Source organism: Erinaceus europaeus, chromosome 5, assembly GCF_950295315.1.
Source record: "Erinaceus europaeus chromosome 5, mEriEur2.1, whole genome shotgun sequence".
Taxonomy (NCBI): Eukaryota; Metazoa; Chordata; class Mammalia; order Eulipotyphla; family Erinaceidae; genus Erinaceus; species Erinaceus europaeus.
The window spans coordinates 24,494,032-24,509,622 of NC_080166.1; the positions used below are offsets into that span (position 1 = coordinate 24,494,032).

Here is a 15,591-nt window from a genome sequence, read left to right on the forward strand (position 1 = left end):
GTAGCACAGTGGGTTAAGCGCATGTGGCGCAAAGCGCAAGGACCGGCATGAGGATGAGGATGAGGGTTCGAGGCCCGGGCTCACCACCTGCAGGGGAGTCGCTCCACAGGTGGTAAGCAGGTCTGCAGGTGTCTATCTTTCTCTCCCCCATTAGTAGTAGATCCTCAGTTTCCCTACTACCAATCATCCCAACACACATACAAACCCTTTCAAACCCTTTTAAGCCGAGACATTTGGTAACGTCTACAGACTGTGTAAATTTCTACTATTTGGATGGATGCTTCTCAGACATAGTAGGTGGATACCAGAGAGACTGCTCAGCATTGTACAAACACAGACAGCCCCTCACAGCTACAAGTTAGTCCTTAAATAATAACATTACCAATAGAGGAGATAAACTGTTTCTAGATAATTTATTATCCTATACATTTCATTGAAATTACCATCCTTAATAGGATTAAGAAATAAGCTATGATAAGTCAGGTCGTTGATGCTTTATTAAAACGTTCAATATTTTTTAAATAATAGATATATTTGATTTACTTTATGAGAAATAGAAACAGATGAACAGAAATATTGATCAGAGCACTGCTCTAGAATATGGTTTTGGGTATTGAACCTGATATTTTAGCATGAAAAGAACACGTCATATACATTGAACCAGTTCCCTGATCTCTGTTTTTATAAACTTTTAATTTCCATAGCATTCTGAGTTCATTCTGATAATGATATCAAGTTGTATTGATATTGAGGGTAAAGTATGGTGATTTATGGAACAAACTTCCATGTCTGAGGTACCAAAGGTCCTAGGCCTGATGCCTTGCACCCCCATAAGCTATATGAACAGTGCCCTGGTAGGAAAAAGAAGGAGAAAGAAGAGGAAAAGGAGAAGGAGAAGGAGAAGGAGGAGGAGGAGGAGGAGGAGGAGGAGGAGGAGGAGGAGTAGGGAAAGGGGGCGGGTATAAGTAGAAAGAGGACAAAAGTCAAGGAAAAGGAGGAGAAGAAATATTTCTGCATTAAATTCCAATTCAACTAGTGACTAGCTTGGACAAAATTCTTGGACAATATTTATTTTTATTATGCAGCTCAAATTCCTATCCATTAAAAAACACACAGGAATGAGTAGGTATTACATTTAACAATTTAACTTTTATTTTTACCATTTCAAAATTAATTTTATACTCTGTATACTTTCATTCCTTCAGACATATTTAAGTATATTAGTGATACTCAGTCTATGTGATAATTACTACATTCTGATTAATTTGTGGCAAGCCAAATGAACAAGTGCTAAAACTAAAACCAAAATTGAACAATACATCATGTCATGAGGGTAGCTGGGATAATGAGACATGTAGAAGAGTACTGAGTATTACCTATGGCTCTTAAGTAAAAGAGAATGTTGGAAAGATCGTTAGTACATGAAAAAGAGATTAAAAGTTCATTTGGAAGTGACAAGGAGATTTTCTAGATTGCTTACCTTTTAAACCGTTGGAGTCTTATATTCCAATTAGCTTGCCTCTTCATATTTTAATTGGCTCATTTCTTGATTTTTCTCTTTAAAATGATTCCTTCTTTTTTTCCATCTCTTAGAACAAAAATTATCTTCACAAAACATGTTGATCTATTAACATAGAATCTGGCACACTACCAGACTAAATTCATCAAAATCATTTTTAAAAATAATTTTATTAGTGATTTTCAAGATTATAAAGGGCATATTTCCACACTACACCCACTACCAAATTTCTGTGTTCCCATCCTCCAATAATAACCATCAGAGTTCTCTCAAAGTCTTAGAGACAGACTAATTATCTTACTAATTTTTCTCCACTTACTAATGAGAAAAAAAAAAAAAAGAGGTAAACATTTTAGCACATGTGTGTCCTGGGTTTGAACTCAGGATCCCTTGTCTTAGAGTCCAGTGCTCTGTTTACTAAACCACCTCCTAGATTGAACATTATTGTGATTCAGTTTTTTGCATTCTCTTTTTAGTTCTAAAATGTCCTTTTTAACTGAGAAATATGAAAAGTATAAGCATTTTCTTAATCATTTTAATAAAGCAGAAAATTGATTTTCTCCTAGATTCAGCTAAATACCAATAGATATCCAATAATTTATTCTGCTCATATAAATATGTTGAGTATTTTAAATATGTGTTGTTGGAGCAAACAATTTGAGTCTAGCTCTCTAAAGTCAGGTTTCTTTTTTCTTTCTTTCATCCTTTGTGTGTGTGTGTGTGTGTGTGTGTGTGTGTGTGTGTGTGTGTGAGGTTTATAGTACAAACAGTACAGGAGGACACCAGTCCACTGTCCTCACACTGGCAGAAAGGGGCCTCTGCTTTGCAGACTTGGGGGCTTGGGCGACTCTGGCAGCTGAGCTGGAGCTGGAGCCTGGGCCTTGGCCTCGGCCTTGGTCTCAGCCTTGTCTTTACGCCTGAGACCCCTGGGCATGTAGACACGGACACATTTCCCAAGCCTGGGGTGAGCAATGTAGGCCAGTAGCTTGAGCTTGCCGCTGCTGCCCTTTGGGATGTTGGTCTTGGCCTGCTTGGCTTTGCCAACCCCTTGACAGCCTGGACTGGTGAACTTATGGCCTTGGCATTATTGGCCTGCATCTTCTTCAGACCTTTCTTGTTCTGCTTCTTGGCAAACCGCATGTTCCTCAGGAACTTGGGGTCTACCCCCTTCAGAGATTCGTATCTTTACCATCAAAGTTTCTTGGTGCCATTTCTGTGCCATTTCTAGGACCAGTTGTGCAGGGATGTGATATATATATATTATATATTATATATATATAATATATAATTATATATATATAATTTTTTATTTAAGAAAGGAAAAATTAAAAAGCCATAGGGTAGGAGGGGTACAACTCCACACAATTCCCACCACCCAATCTCCATATCCCATCCCCTCCCCTTATAGCTTTCCCATTCTCTATCCCTCTGGGAGCATGGACCCAAGGTCATTGTGGGTTGCAGAAGATGGAAGGTCTGGCTTCTGTAATTGCTTCCCCGCTGATGGGTGTTGACTGGTAGGTCCATACTCCCAGTATGCCTCTCTCTTTCTCTAGTAGAGTGGGTCTCTGGGGAAGCGGAGCTCCAGGACACATTGGTGGGGTCTTCAGTCCAGGGAAGCCTGGCCTACATCCTGATGGCATCTGGAACCTGGTGGCTGAAAAGAGAGTTAACATACAAAGCCAAACAAATTGTTGAGCAATCATGGACCCAAAGGTTGGAATAGTGGAGAGGAAGTGTTGGGGGGGGGGTACTCACTGCAAACTCTAGTGTACTTCTGCTTTCAGGTATATATTTTGCACTAGTTTATGGATACATGTGAACATATGCTCTCTCTCATAGAAGCTGGTCTATATCTAGGTTTTGGGACTTTGTTAGAAAGTGATCCACTTGGGATGGAATTAGAGAATACTATGAAACATCTTGGACAGTGCTAGAAGGAATTATGTTAAGTGAGCTAAGTCAGAAAGATAAAGATGAGTATGGAATGATCCCACTCATCAAACAGAAGTTGAGAGAGAAGATCTGAAAGGGAAACTAAAAGCAGGATCTGACTAAATAGAAAGTAGGGCACCAAAGTAAAAACCCTGTGGTGAGGGGGAGGGTGGACATGCTGCTTCCTGGGCCAGTTGGGGGTGGGTGGGTGGGATGGGACACAGTCTTTTGGTGGTGGGAATGGTGTTTATGTACACTCCTAGTAAAACGTAGTCATATAAATCACTAGTTAATTAAATGAGAGGGGGAAAACTAATTGTATGTCTCAAAGTTTTTAAAACACACAGAGTCTTTTTAATATATAGGCTGTGTATTTGATATGCGGACTCTCAAAAGCCTAGACCAAGTAGATCAGAAACAACCAGTGGCACTGCTATATAAGATACTGGGTACTATACAGCAAACCCTAACAAAAGGACTTTTCAAAGTTAAACTAATTACCAAATAATGTGATGATAACATTAACTATCGATTGTCTTTTTGAACCCTAAGACAGCAGGAACCTCACATCTCCACTATAGAGCCTATATTTCTCCCAGTCCTGGAACCTTAGGATAGGGCCTACTTTCCTGCATGCCTCTCCCAATCCATATCAAATAATATTGCATCTGCCGATCGCAACCTAATCAACACAACGATTGCCACCTCAACATGCTTCAGCTCAGACTGTGTCCAGAGACTTCAGGTGTGGAATGTCAACCCTTCAGCTTCATTACTTGGGTGAGACCTTTCCGTTCATAGGGATGTGATTCTTAAACTTGGCCATGTCTGCACCGAAGGCTATAGCTTGCTCCACGAGCTGGAATTGGACAAAGACTAGAGGCATGTCTTTCTATAAGTTCCCATGTGTAAGAAATAATTCAACTCAACTTAGTCCATAATTAGGTGGACATTTTACTATTGTCTGTGCTTATTATCTATTATGAACTTTTTTTAATATTTGATTTTACTGATTAATTTTTTTGTTTGTTTTAGCTAGAGACAGAGAGGACCTGAGTGGAGAGTAGGAGACAGAAAGGGAGAGAGAAAGTGTAACACCTACAGTACCGCTTCACTGCTAGAGAAGCTCTTGCCTACAGGTGGGGATGAAGGCTTGAACCCAGGTCTTTGAATGTTGATACTTTACTAGGTGTGCCACTAATAATACCCTCACAAACTTTTAATGTGATAAGAAATTAATCATCTGAGAAACAAATTTAAAGTAACTTAACATCATTGTACAGTTCTGCTTAGGTTATAGTGTCTTCCATTGTCCTGACAATCCTCACAAACATTGCAACAGAAACAGTCATGATGCTTTATTTTAAAATGTAGAAACTATTTTTTGTCATACAACCTGATATCTATATTCACGTGCATGATCTTTAGTATACTTGTCTCCACATGTAAAAGTAATACAGGAGGCAGCTTGTATTGGTGGCTGACCCAGTAGCGTGCGTATGTCACCAGGTGCAAGTACTCAGGTTCGAGCCCCATCGAGCCCCATATGAAAGCACCTGTAGAGAGGAAGCCCCACAATAATGGAGCAGTGATGTTTGGAATCTCTCTTTTTCTCTGTGTCTTTCTTTCCCTCTATAAAAAAAAATTAAACTTTTACCAAAATAATGTAATACAATTTACATGATAAATAGAAAACAAAGAAACAGTCCTGATGCATGTTGATCAAATAATACACTTGATAAAGTATAACAAAATATGCACAGTAAAATGTCTCATGAAAATTGTAGAAAAAACTGAATGCAGAGAAAATGTGTATACAGTTAGTGGATCCACAACTTGTTGGAACATTGAACCTCAGACTGATGATAAACAGATTGATGTCAATCTATAGAAAGGTGTTTAACCTGTACTAACAGAGTCTATCCCTGTTTAACATTTAAAGTAGTTCCTGGAGCAGAGATGGCATGATGAATGGATTTGAAGGTGAAACTAATTTAGCACATATTAGTAGTATATAAGATGACAGAATCAGGCTGTGAAAGAATATTGATGAGTTTGATGGACCACTGCAAATTAGGTGGAATGCAACAGGAAAAAAAAAAAGTAAAATATCATGCTTAGTCCCTAGAAATATTCACAGAATCATATGGAAAATAAGTCTTTTCTCCAGTATTTGTGAGAAAGATATATGAGTTCTAGGTGACTGCAGCTTTTATATAATTCTTTTGTATATAGTGAAAAATGCAAATTTGTTCTTAGACTCTATTAGCATGAATACTGACTATGTAGGGAATTTGATGATCTCACTTTAATCACAGACTCATAATATGTTTAGGATAAGAAAAAAAAATTTGAGTGCTAGATGTTTAAGGAGATCTTATCAAAAAGGAGAATACATTCAGAAGAAAATTGGGTTTTTATAAGACATTCTTTTAAATTTTTTTTAGTAACTTTATTTATTGGATAGAGAAAGCCAGAAATTGAGAGGAGAGGGGAGATAGAGAGGGTGAGAGGCAAAGAGACAGCTGCAGCACTGCTTCACCAGTTGTGAAACTTTCTCCCTGCACGAAGGGGCCGGGGGCTCATACCTGGGTCTCTGTGCCTTGTAACGTGCACTCAACCAGGTGTGCCACCTGGCCCAGAAGAAAACAGTTTTAGAAAATGGTTTATGATAAAAAGAAAGAAAAGGGGATTTTTTTAAGTGTTTAAAATGTCTTGCTATAATTTTTTTTAATATTGGAATCTATCATTCAATTTTAGAAGAAAAAAATCATTCTCGGTATATTAGTAGGATATAGCATAAATGGAGAACAGTTTCTTCTTTTTTTTTTTTTTAATTTTTAATTTAAGAAAGGATTAGTGAACAAAAGCATAAGGTAGGAGGGGTACAACTCCACACAATTCCCAACACCCAATCCCCATAACCCACCCCCTCCCCTGATAGCTTTCCCATTCTCTATCCCTCTGGGAGCATGGACTCAGGGTCGTTGAGGGATGCAGAAGGTAGAAGGTCTGGCTTCTGTAATTGCTTCCCCGCTGAACATGGGCGTTGACTGGTCGGTCCATACCCCCAGTCTGCCTCTCTCTTTCCCTAGTAGGGTGTGACTCTGGGGAAGCTGAGCTCCAGGACACATTGGTGGGGTCTTCAATCCAGGGAAGCCTAGCCAGCATCCTGGTGGCATCTGGAACCTGGTGATTGAAAAGAGAGTTAACATATGAAGCCAAACAATTTGTTGAGCAATCATGGATCCCAAGCTTGGAATAGTGGAGAGGAAGTGTTAGGGAGGTACTCACTGCAAACTCTAGTGTAGTCCTGCTTTCAGGTATATATTTTGCAGTAGTTTATGGATACGTGTGCACATAAGCTCTCTCTCACAGAAACTGGTGTATATCTAGGTTATGGGACTTTGTTGGAAAGTGAACTACCTGAGATGAAATTAGAGTGTACTATTAAAGGAAAGGTCTCACCCGAGTAATGAAGCTGAAGGGTTGTCATTCCACACGTGAAGTCTCTGGATACATTCTGGGGTGAAGCATGTTGAGGTAGCAATCGTTGCTTTGGTTAGTTTGTGATCGGCAGATGCAATGTTGTTTGGTTTGGATTGGGAGATGCATACGGGAAAGTGGGCCCTATCCAAGGGTTCCAGGACTGGGGGAAGTAGGGGCTCTATAGTGAAGATGTGAGGTTCCTGCTGTCTTAGGGTTCAAAAAGACAATCGATAGTTAATATTATCATCACATTATTTGTTAATTGGGTTAACTTTGAAAAGTCCCTTTGTTATGGTTTCCTGGACAGTACCCAGTATCTTGTATATAGCTGTGCTATTGGAAGCTTCTAATCTACTTGGTCTAGGCTTTTGAGAGAGTCCGCATATCAAATACATAGCCTATATATTAAAAAGATTCAGTTTGTCTTTTGAGAAACTTTGAGACATACAATTGATTTCCCCCTCTCATATTAATTAACTACTGATTTATATGTCTACATTTTGCTAGGAGTGTACATAAACACCATTCCCACCACCAAAGGACTGTGACCCATCCCTCCCGCCCACTTCCACCCCCCACTGGCCCAGGAAGCTACATGCCTACCCCTCACCACTGGGTTTTTACTTTGGTGCCCTACTTACAATTTGATCAGGTCCTGCTTTTAGTTTCCCTTTCAGATCTTCTTAGTCAGCTTCTGTTGATGAGTGGGATCATCCCATACTCATCTTTATCTTTCTGACTTAATTCACTTAACATAATTCCTTCTAGCTCTGTCCAAGATGGGTCAGAGAAGGTGGGTTCATTGTTCTTGATAGCTGCATAGTATTCCATTGTGTATATATACCACAGCTTTCTCAGCCACTCATCTGTTGTTGGGCACCTGGGTTGCTTCCAGGTTTTAGCTATTATGAATTGTGCTGCTATGAACATAGGAGTACACACCTCTTTTTGGTTGGGTGTTATGGAGTCCTTGGGGTATAACCCCAGGAGAGGAATTATTGGGTCATATGGAAGGTCCATGTCTAGCCTTCTGAGAGTTTTCCAGACTGCTCTCCACACAGGCTGGACCAATTTACATTCCCACCAGCAATGTAAAAGGGTTCCTCTGTCCCCACATCCTCTCCAGCATTTGTTGCTGCTGTCCTTTTTGATGTATGCCATTCTTACAGGAGTGAGGTGGTATCTTAGTGTTGTCTTGATTTGCATTTCTCTGATAATCAGTGACCTAGAGCCCAAAGCAGAAACAAACCAATGGGACTACATCAAATTGAAAAGCTTCTGCACATCCAAAGAAACTATTAAACAAACAGAGAGACCCCTCACAGAATGGGAGAAGATCTTCACATGCCAGACATCAGACAAGAAACTAATCACCAAAATATATAAAGAGCTCAGCAAACTCAGCCGCAAAAAAGCAAATGACCCCATCCAAAAATGGGCAGAGGAAATGAACAAAACATTCACCACAGAGGAGATCCAAAAGGCTAACAAACATATGAAAAACTGCTCTAGGTCACTGATTATCAGTTTCTTCTTTTATGTTTAAATTTTCTCCTTTTTTCTGCCAGTATTATTTTATTGTTGGAGCTTAGTGACTGCAGTACAACTCTACAATTCCTGGTGACCATTTTTCCCCTTTTTATTATATAGGGTATGGAAGATAAACATAGAAAAGGAGGGAGGAGAGGAGAGTTGGCAGTAGCACAGCGGGTTAAGCGTAGGTGGTGCAAAGCACAAGGACTAGCATAAGGATCCCGGTTTGAGCCCCTGGCTCCCCACTTGCAGGGGAGTTGCTTCACAGGTGGGGAAGCAGGTCTGCAGGTGTCGATCTTTCTCTCCCCCTCTCTGTCTTCCCCTCCTCTCTCTGTTTTCTCTCCGTCCTGTCCAACAATGACGACATCAACAACAACAATAACTGCAACAAGGGCAACAAAAGAGAATAAATAAATAAATGTTAAAAAAGAAGGGAGGAAAGAGAGATACTAGCAGCATTGTTCCACTTCCCTTTCCAAAAATATTTGTTTATGTGTTTTAAGATAGTGATAGAGAGAAAGAGCTATTCTGTAAACATGGGTGGAGAAGTGGAGCCACATGGGACAAATGGTAAAGTATGTAGCACCCTGATCCACATTCTAAAATGAAAACACACAAAATGTGGTCAGCTATTGAATCTTCAACATCTGAGTTGAGATCTTTCCTCTTCAGATGGTTCTAGGCAAAGACTAAGTGTACTGATGCATATGGACTTAAATGTCTTCTAAAATGATAGCTCAACGGGGATGCATTGCAAATCAATAAGGGATTGATTTCATGAGATGAAGGATTATCTAACTCCCACACAAAGTAAACTCATCAAAAGAATACGGTTCCTTAACTCTAGTTGGCATACATTAAGATTTTTCCTATTGCGAACACGTGATTCATTATGTCTGTTAAGGCCAATAAATGAAAAGGAATGCAGGGTCACGTGGGCATAATTAGCAGACTCAGTTTAACATGAGCATAGGACTTAATAACACAAGGCAGGGACTGTAAGTATTTGAGATCTAGAAGCTTCTCAAGAGGCAATTTGCTGATCTTGCTCTTGGCAACCTACTCTCTTGGGAAGCTCTTCCTCTGCATGTGATTGGGAAGTTGATTGCTGAAGAACTTAGAATTAAAGACTTGTGACAGAAGCTGACTCATGCCACGTGGTTGCCATTACACTTGTGCTTTTCCATCTATTCTCAGTGTAAAGTAGCTTTATTTATTAGCTCTAGTTTCTGAATATCGAGCCTCCTCTGGGGTCTATCTTAACATTCAATGAGGACAGGACGCTGTTTGGACAGTCTTGCCTCAAATCTATCATTCCATATGTGCTTTTTGCAGGTCACGTCAACTCTCTCTTTGACTGTATGTTTTTAAGTGGTGCAATATGTAATATGGGCCCTCTCACAGATATCTTTCACTGTTGCATGGGGTTCCATGTTCTAAGACTGCGTTGTAAAAGCTTCCCTGGTTCTCCAAACTCTCCTTAATACATTGACCAAAATACAGTAGGTAGGCAAAACACAGTGGGTAGCAAATGTATATCTACCATAAGTAATGTATAAACTCCTGTTGGAAAAAATCTGTTACATTTCCATTACATGGATAACCTGCTGAAAAGGGTAGTATGTGAAAATCCTTCACTGCTACAGTGCACACAGAATGTATAGCTCTAATTTGCTTGCACTGAGTACTGGCTATTGATAAAATCTTGTTCACATAAGCTGACCGAGTCATTCATATCTATTTGGTTGTGTAGTGTTTCTCTTCTTTGGTAGTTATTTTCTCTTGTACAATAATCTGCATTACAAGTATCTCAAACTTAGTTTCCCTATCCATCTAGCCAATAATATGCCTCTACCCTTGTCCTTTTTGTCTCTGTTTTTGCCAGTCTTTTTTGTTTGTTTGTTTGTTTGTTTGCTAGAAAACCATTCAGTTTGTTAAACAAGACACTTAACCTCAGCTGACTGTGCTGCAATGTAGAGTACCATGTTCTTCACCCAAAACTTTACACACCGGGAGATATAAAATGTTCTTGTTCGCTGTCAAAGCTAGCTATGAATGACACCATGGGATGATCATTCTTGAGTTTCCATTTGAATCAACAGATTTATCTAACTCTGGATACATCAAGCTTGCACATTTTTATCAACATTCTGCTGGACTTAAGGAACTTCCCACATGGTCATTGCTATGAAGGAAGAATATTGGTTGCATTGCAGTAAGTTACTCAGTCATGAAGCTTTATCTTGTCCCCTGACCTTTCTGGTGTTCAGTCTTAAATTTCCTTTTGCCCTATAGAATACATGAAACAATGTGCAAGGGCCTGAGTTCAAGCCCCTGGTCCTCATTTTCAGGGGGAAAGCTTCACAAGTTGTGAAGCAGTGTTACAGGTATCCCTCTCACCATCTCTACCACTCTCTTGGCTTTCAATTTCTCTCTGCCTCTACCCAATAATAAAGAAATAAATTGAATTTATCTTTTAGTAAATGTATCTTGTATTGAATGATTGGAAATCTGAGGACATTCACTTCTTGATGTGTAGTACTACATACAACTCAGTTGTATCTCATTATTAAGCATTCTGATAAGCAAGAAATAGGTATATGATTATAGCCATTAAAAATCAGCTTATGCTTCCTGGGGTATAGTTTTTATCTACAGTCTCATTGTTTATGTTGTCATCCTACATGTGGCTTAACTTAGACTGCAAAGTGCATCTTTTCCTACCAGTGATACTTCTAATATCCTGGATTTTGCTGAAAGTCCTCTTGAAACACTGTACATGTTGATGAGAAAACAAGAAGAGGGAGAGGGGGAGAGGTAGACAGAGAGAAAGAACTTATAGTATGAAAACTTGCCCTAATGATATAGTAATCCTACGCCAGCATATGGAAAGCAGGTATCCCACAAGGTAAGGTATTACTATCTTACAAATTCTGTGCATACTGTTTTGTGATAAGAAAATGTGAAATGCAGAAAGACTATTATACCTGAGGCTCTGAGGTCACAGGTTCAATCCCCCAAAGAACCATAAACCAGATTCTGGCCTCTCTCTATATCTTTCATTTGATTAATTAATTAATTAGTGAATTAATTAATTAAATGTCTACAAAGGAGTGACACACCTAGTTGGGCACACATGCTATCTACAAGGAACCCCTTCTTCCTCCCTGTCTGGGGAAGCTTCTCTCTGTCCTATCAAAATAAAAAGGGGATGGGGGAAGAAAAAAAGATAAAATGGTCTTCTGGAGAGATAAATCCATAGCACCAACATTGAACCCCACAGATAACCCTGGTGGCAGTAAAGAAAAACAATTAAAAATTTAATTATACAGTGCTCCAATAACAGTTATACATTGAGAGATAGAAGAAATAATCAGGTTATTTCTCTACTCCAGTGGACCCACTGTAAGCCAGATTTTGCCAAGGTTTCCATTTTTGATTTGGACCAGAAAAAATCCTAGTTCAAAAGGAGAGAGAACATGACAATTCGTGCTTCTCAGAGTCATTGTCAGCTCCCATCCTGAAACTTCATTCAAGTAATTTACATTGGACGTTACACGGCTCTCTAAACCAATAGCTATAGACCCCATGGAAATGAACTGGTACAGTTATTAAGGCATATTGTTGCCATCTTGGTGTAATTTTATCCATTCTATGAACCTAGAAACCTCTTTGGTTATATATTTCAGGGAGTAAAAGTGATGAAAACCAGAGAAAAGAGTATAGCCATTATAGGGTCACTTCATTTAGTCTCCTATTCACTCATTATTGCTTTATTTAACATATTACATTATGGTATCATTGCACAATCCCCTTGCTGGCATCTCATTCTTTGAATCTTGGCAATGCCATGTTTTATTACCAGTTTCTATAACACCCAGCAGTTTAAACTCTTTTAGAGTGTCACTCCGATTTACTAGACATTACAAAATGACATCTTGGAGGCTCCTAGAAGTCCTTAAATACACCATCCTCCCCTTTGCTACTAATTAGCCAAGTTCCAATTTATTATTAGTTGGTGATGAATTAGTGGCCTTTCCTAGCACCAGCTTTAGCCTGCCAAGAGTTCTCACCAAACCTCCTTAACAATGCTACTCCCCTCTTGCCAGGCTATGCCCTATGGCCTTAATAAATGATGTGTGTCCCCTGGCCCTTTCTAAGAAAAAAAAAAAAAAAATATATATATATATATATATATATATATATATATATATATATATATATATATATATATAATGGGTCTTATGGCCTCCGATAATATATCTACTCTAGCATACATTTTCTCCTCCTCTGCCATCTGCTATGACAGTTAACACTTTTCAGCTTCACTTATCCTGGCCCCTCATTTTTCCAAGCTTCTGAAAGGCAACCTGGCCATGAGTTGGTACCTCCCCCTGGAGTCCTTGCTAGACCACTACATTTTATTTGCGGAGAGGCTCCCCTTATGAATGACTTAGTCAAACTGCACAGCATGAGTGGCTAGTCCCAACAAGAATCTTCTCAGTTCTCTGTCATGGTTTGAGAGCTCCCCAGAGCTAACCTCACTGTGAAATATCTATTTACTGATTTGCAGTCCCCCACAGACTCAGGATCAGGTTCATATGTTATAATGATTTGCATAACTCTCTGAGAGCTGTTATAATCACAGCCATGTTTATGACAGGCATAGGGTAAGCATTAGAAGCTGTCAAATGAAAAGACAGAGAGGGTAGAATAGGTGAGGGATCCAAATTTGAAGCATTTATTTGTGCTAGGAGCATGTTACACTCTCTGCACTCAAGTGTGATAACGCTGAGAAAGAGAGCCCTCTAGAGATTCTCACCTAAGTTGTTAGTGTTCAGAGTTTTTCCTGGGATTCAGTCATATACTGGCTATGTGATATAACATCATTCTTGCATTCTAGTTCTCTTGATGATGACATCATCTCAAAATTTAGCCACATAGGATCCAACATGCTCATTTATCTTCTCATGGTGAAAGTTGATATTATTATTATTTTTTGATTAAAGATATTAGAATGCTAGTGAATACTACAAATTCCTCTTGGAAATAGTTCTTTCTTTGTCAATCCTCATTTGTCCAAGATTGAGGTAGAATGAGATTTTGCTCTACTTTTTTTTTAACAGTGATGACAAGAAAAAGGTAGGTATTGATGTCTTTGAAGAAATTTTTTTTTCCTTCCTTGTGTGTCTCCATTCATGGGCAATAATAGCTCATTATACTCTGAAATGGGTCACAATTGCATGCCCCTAAGTGTCACAGCTATTTTGGGAAATAAAATGTCCCCACACAATGAGAAAGGCTTTCTCAAATAGTGTTCTAAATTGGGAATATATCTTTCTCAGCTAACAGTTCAATAATCTTTGAATTATCTGTTTTTCTTATGTGGGGATAAGGGCTTCATCCTAGTTACAAAAATAGATCCTCTGTTCTTAAGAGTGTTGCTTAATTCCCCAAGTATCCACTACCTCTCTAAAGTGTGACATGTAATAACCATTGTAATAATAACCATTCTATTCCTGATTGCTTTTGTTTCCTGAACTTTTCAAACATAAATTGCATAACATTTGTTAGGATATTTTCCTTTAGCAGAAAATTCCCAACATCAACTCTGGTTAAATAAAAAGACAACAACAACAAAAAACCAAAACACATTAATACTTGGGCAGCCATTATGTGTAATGGAACGGGAACTGAAATGATTGTCATAACTGTCATCATAACCATCATCTTCAATATAACAAACGTTAGTTTACTTTCAGTTTTATATTTTAGCCAGACTTAGTCAATGAGCTTATGCAATAAATTATCTGACAGACGTAAATTAACCAACTACTTTTTTTCCTGAGAAAGCTAATAATATCAACTACCAGTCAATCATATATATATATATATAGTTATATATATTTTTTAATTTCAAAAAGAACATTCTTGCTTGAAGAATATAATACACCGTTAGATAACAATTTTCTTTTGCATGTACTTATTTTTCCTACTTTAATTACTACACGGGTCCAAAGAGATAAAAGAGATAAAGTATTGTCAATTAACTTAAAGCTGTGTACAAATGTTTTCAAATGGTGTGAAGTAATTAATATTTAAGAATAGTTCACTATCACTTTTAGCTTTAGAAATTAATTCTTTCGGGAGTCGGGCTGTAGCGCAGCGGGTTAAGCGCAGGTGGCGCAAAGCACAAGGACCGGCATGAGGATCCCGGTTCGAACCCCGGCTCCCCACCTGCAGGGGAGTCGCTTCACAGGCGGTGAAGCAGGTCTGCAGGTGTCTGTCTTTCTCTCCTCCTCTCTGTCTTCCCCTCCTCTCTCCATTTCTCTCTGTCCTATCTAACAATGACTACAACAATGAAACAACAAGGGCAACAAAAGGGAATAAATAAATAAAATAAATATTAAAAAAAAGATTAAAAAAAAAAAAAGAAATTAATTCTTTCAATTTTCTGAAATTAAGTTGATTACATGAAAGATGTCTTTCTCTAGAATAAGATCAAGTAATTTGCTATCTGGCTTACTTACTCATTTTATATTAATCACTTCTGAATTCAGCTTGGACATTTAGAGAATTTAAAAATAAAAGTAAAAAGTGGTGGTGGTGGTGTGTGTGGGGGCTGAGAATCTAAGGAATAGTGGTCTGGGAAGACGGTATAATATAATGGCAGCAACTCAGACATGAGTCCCAGAAGTACCAAGTTCAATCTTTAGGACCACCAGAATCCAGATAATAGCAGGGTTCTTGTCTCTCTCTGTTTCATTAAAATAAGTGAGTGAATTTTGTTTTTGTTGTTGTTTGTTTTGCCTCAAGGGTTATGGCTGGAGTGCAGTGTCTGCACTACAAATCCACAGCTCCGGGTGGCCATCTTTTTTCCATTATTGTTGTTGTTGCTGCTGCTGTTGTAGTTGTTAGCTAGGACACAGAGAAATTGAGAGAGGAGGGGGAAACAGAGAGGGAGAGAGAAAGATAGACACCTGCAGATCTGCTTCACCACTTGCAAAGCAACACCTCTGCAGGAGGGGAGCTGGAGGGCTCAAACAAGGACCCTTGAGCCAGTCATTGGCTTCCTGCTTCACACTATTTGCGCTTAACCTGGTGCCCTACCACCA

At 38.9% G+C, this 15,591-nt stretch overlaps 1 pseudogene; it reads right to left on the reverse strand.

Annotated features, from left to right (window-relative positions):
- Window positions 1–2,274: 2,274 nt before the first annotated feature.
- On the reverse strand, window positions 2,275–4,280 carry LOC103118676 (large ribosomal subunit protein eL29-like; annotated as a pseudogene).
- Window positions 4,281–15,591: the final 11,311 nt, after the last annotated feature.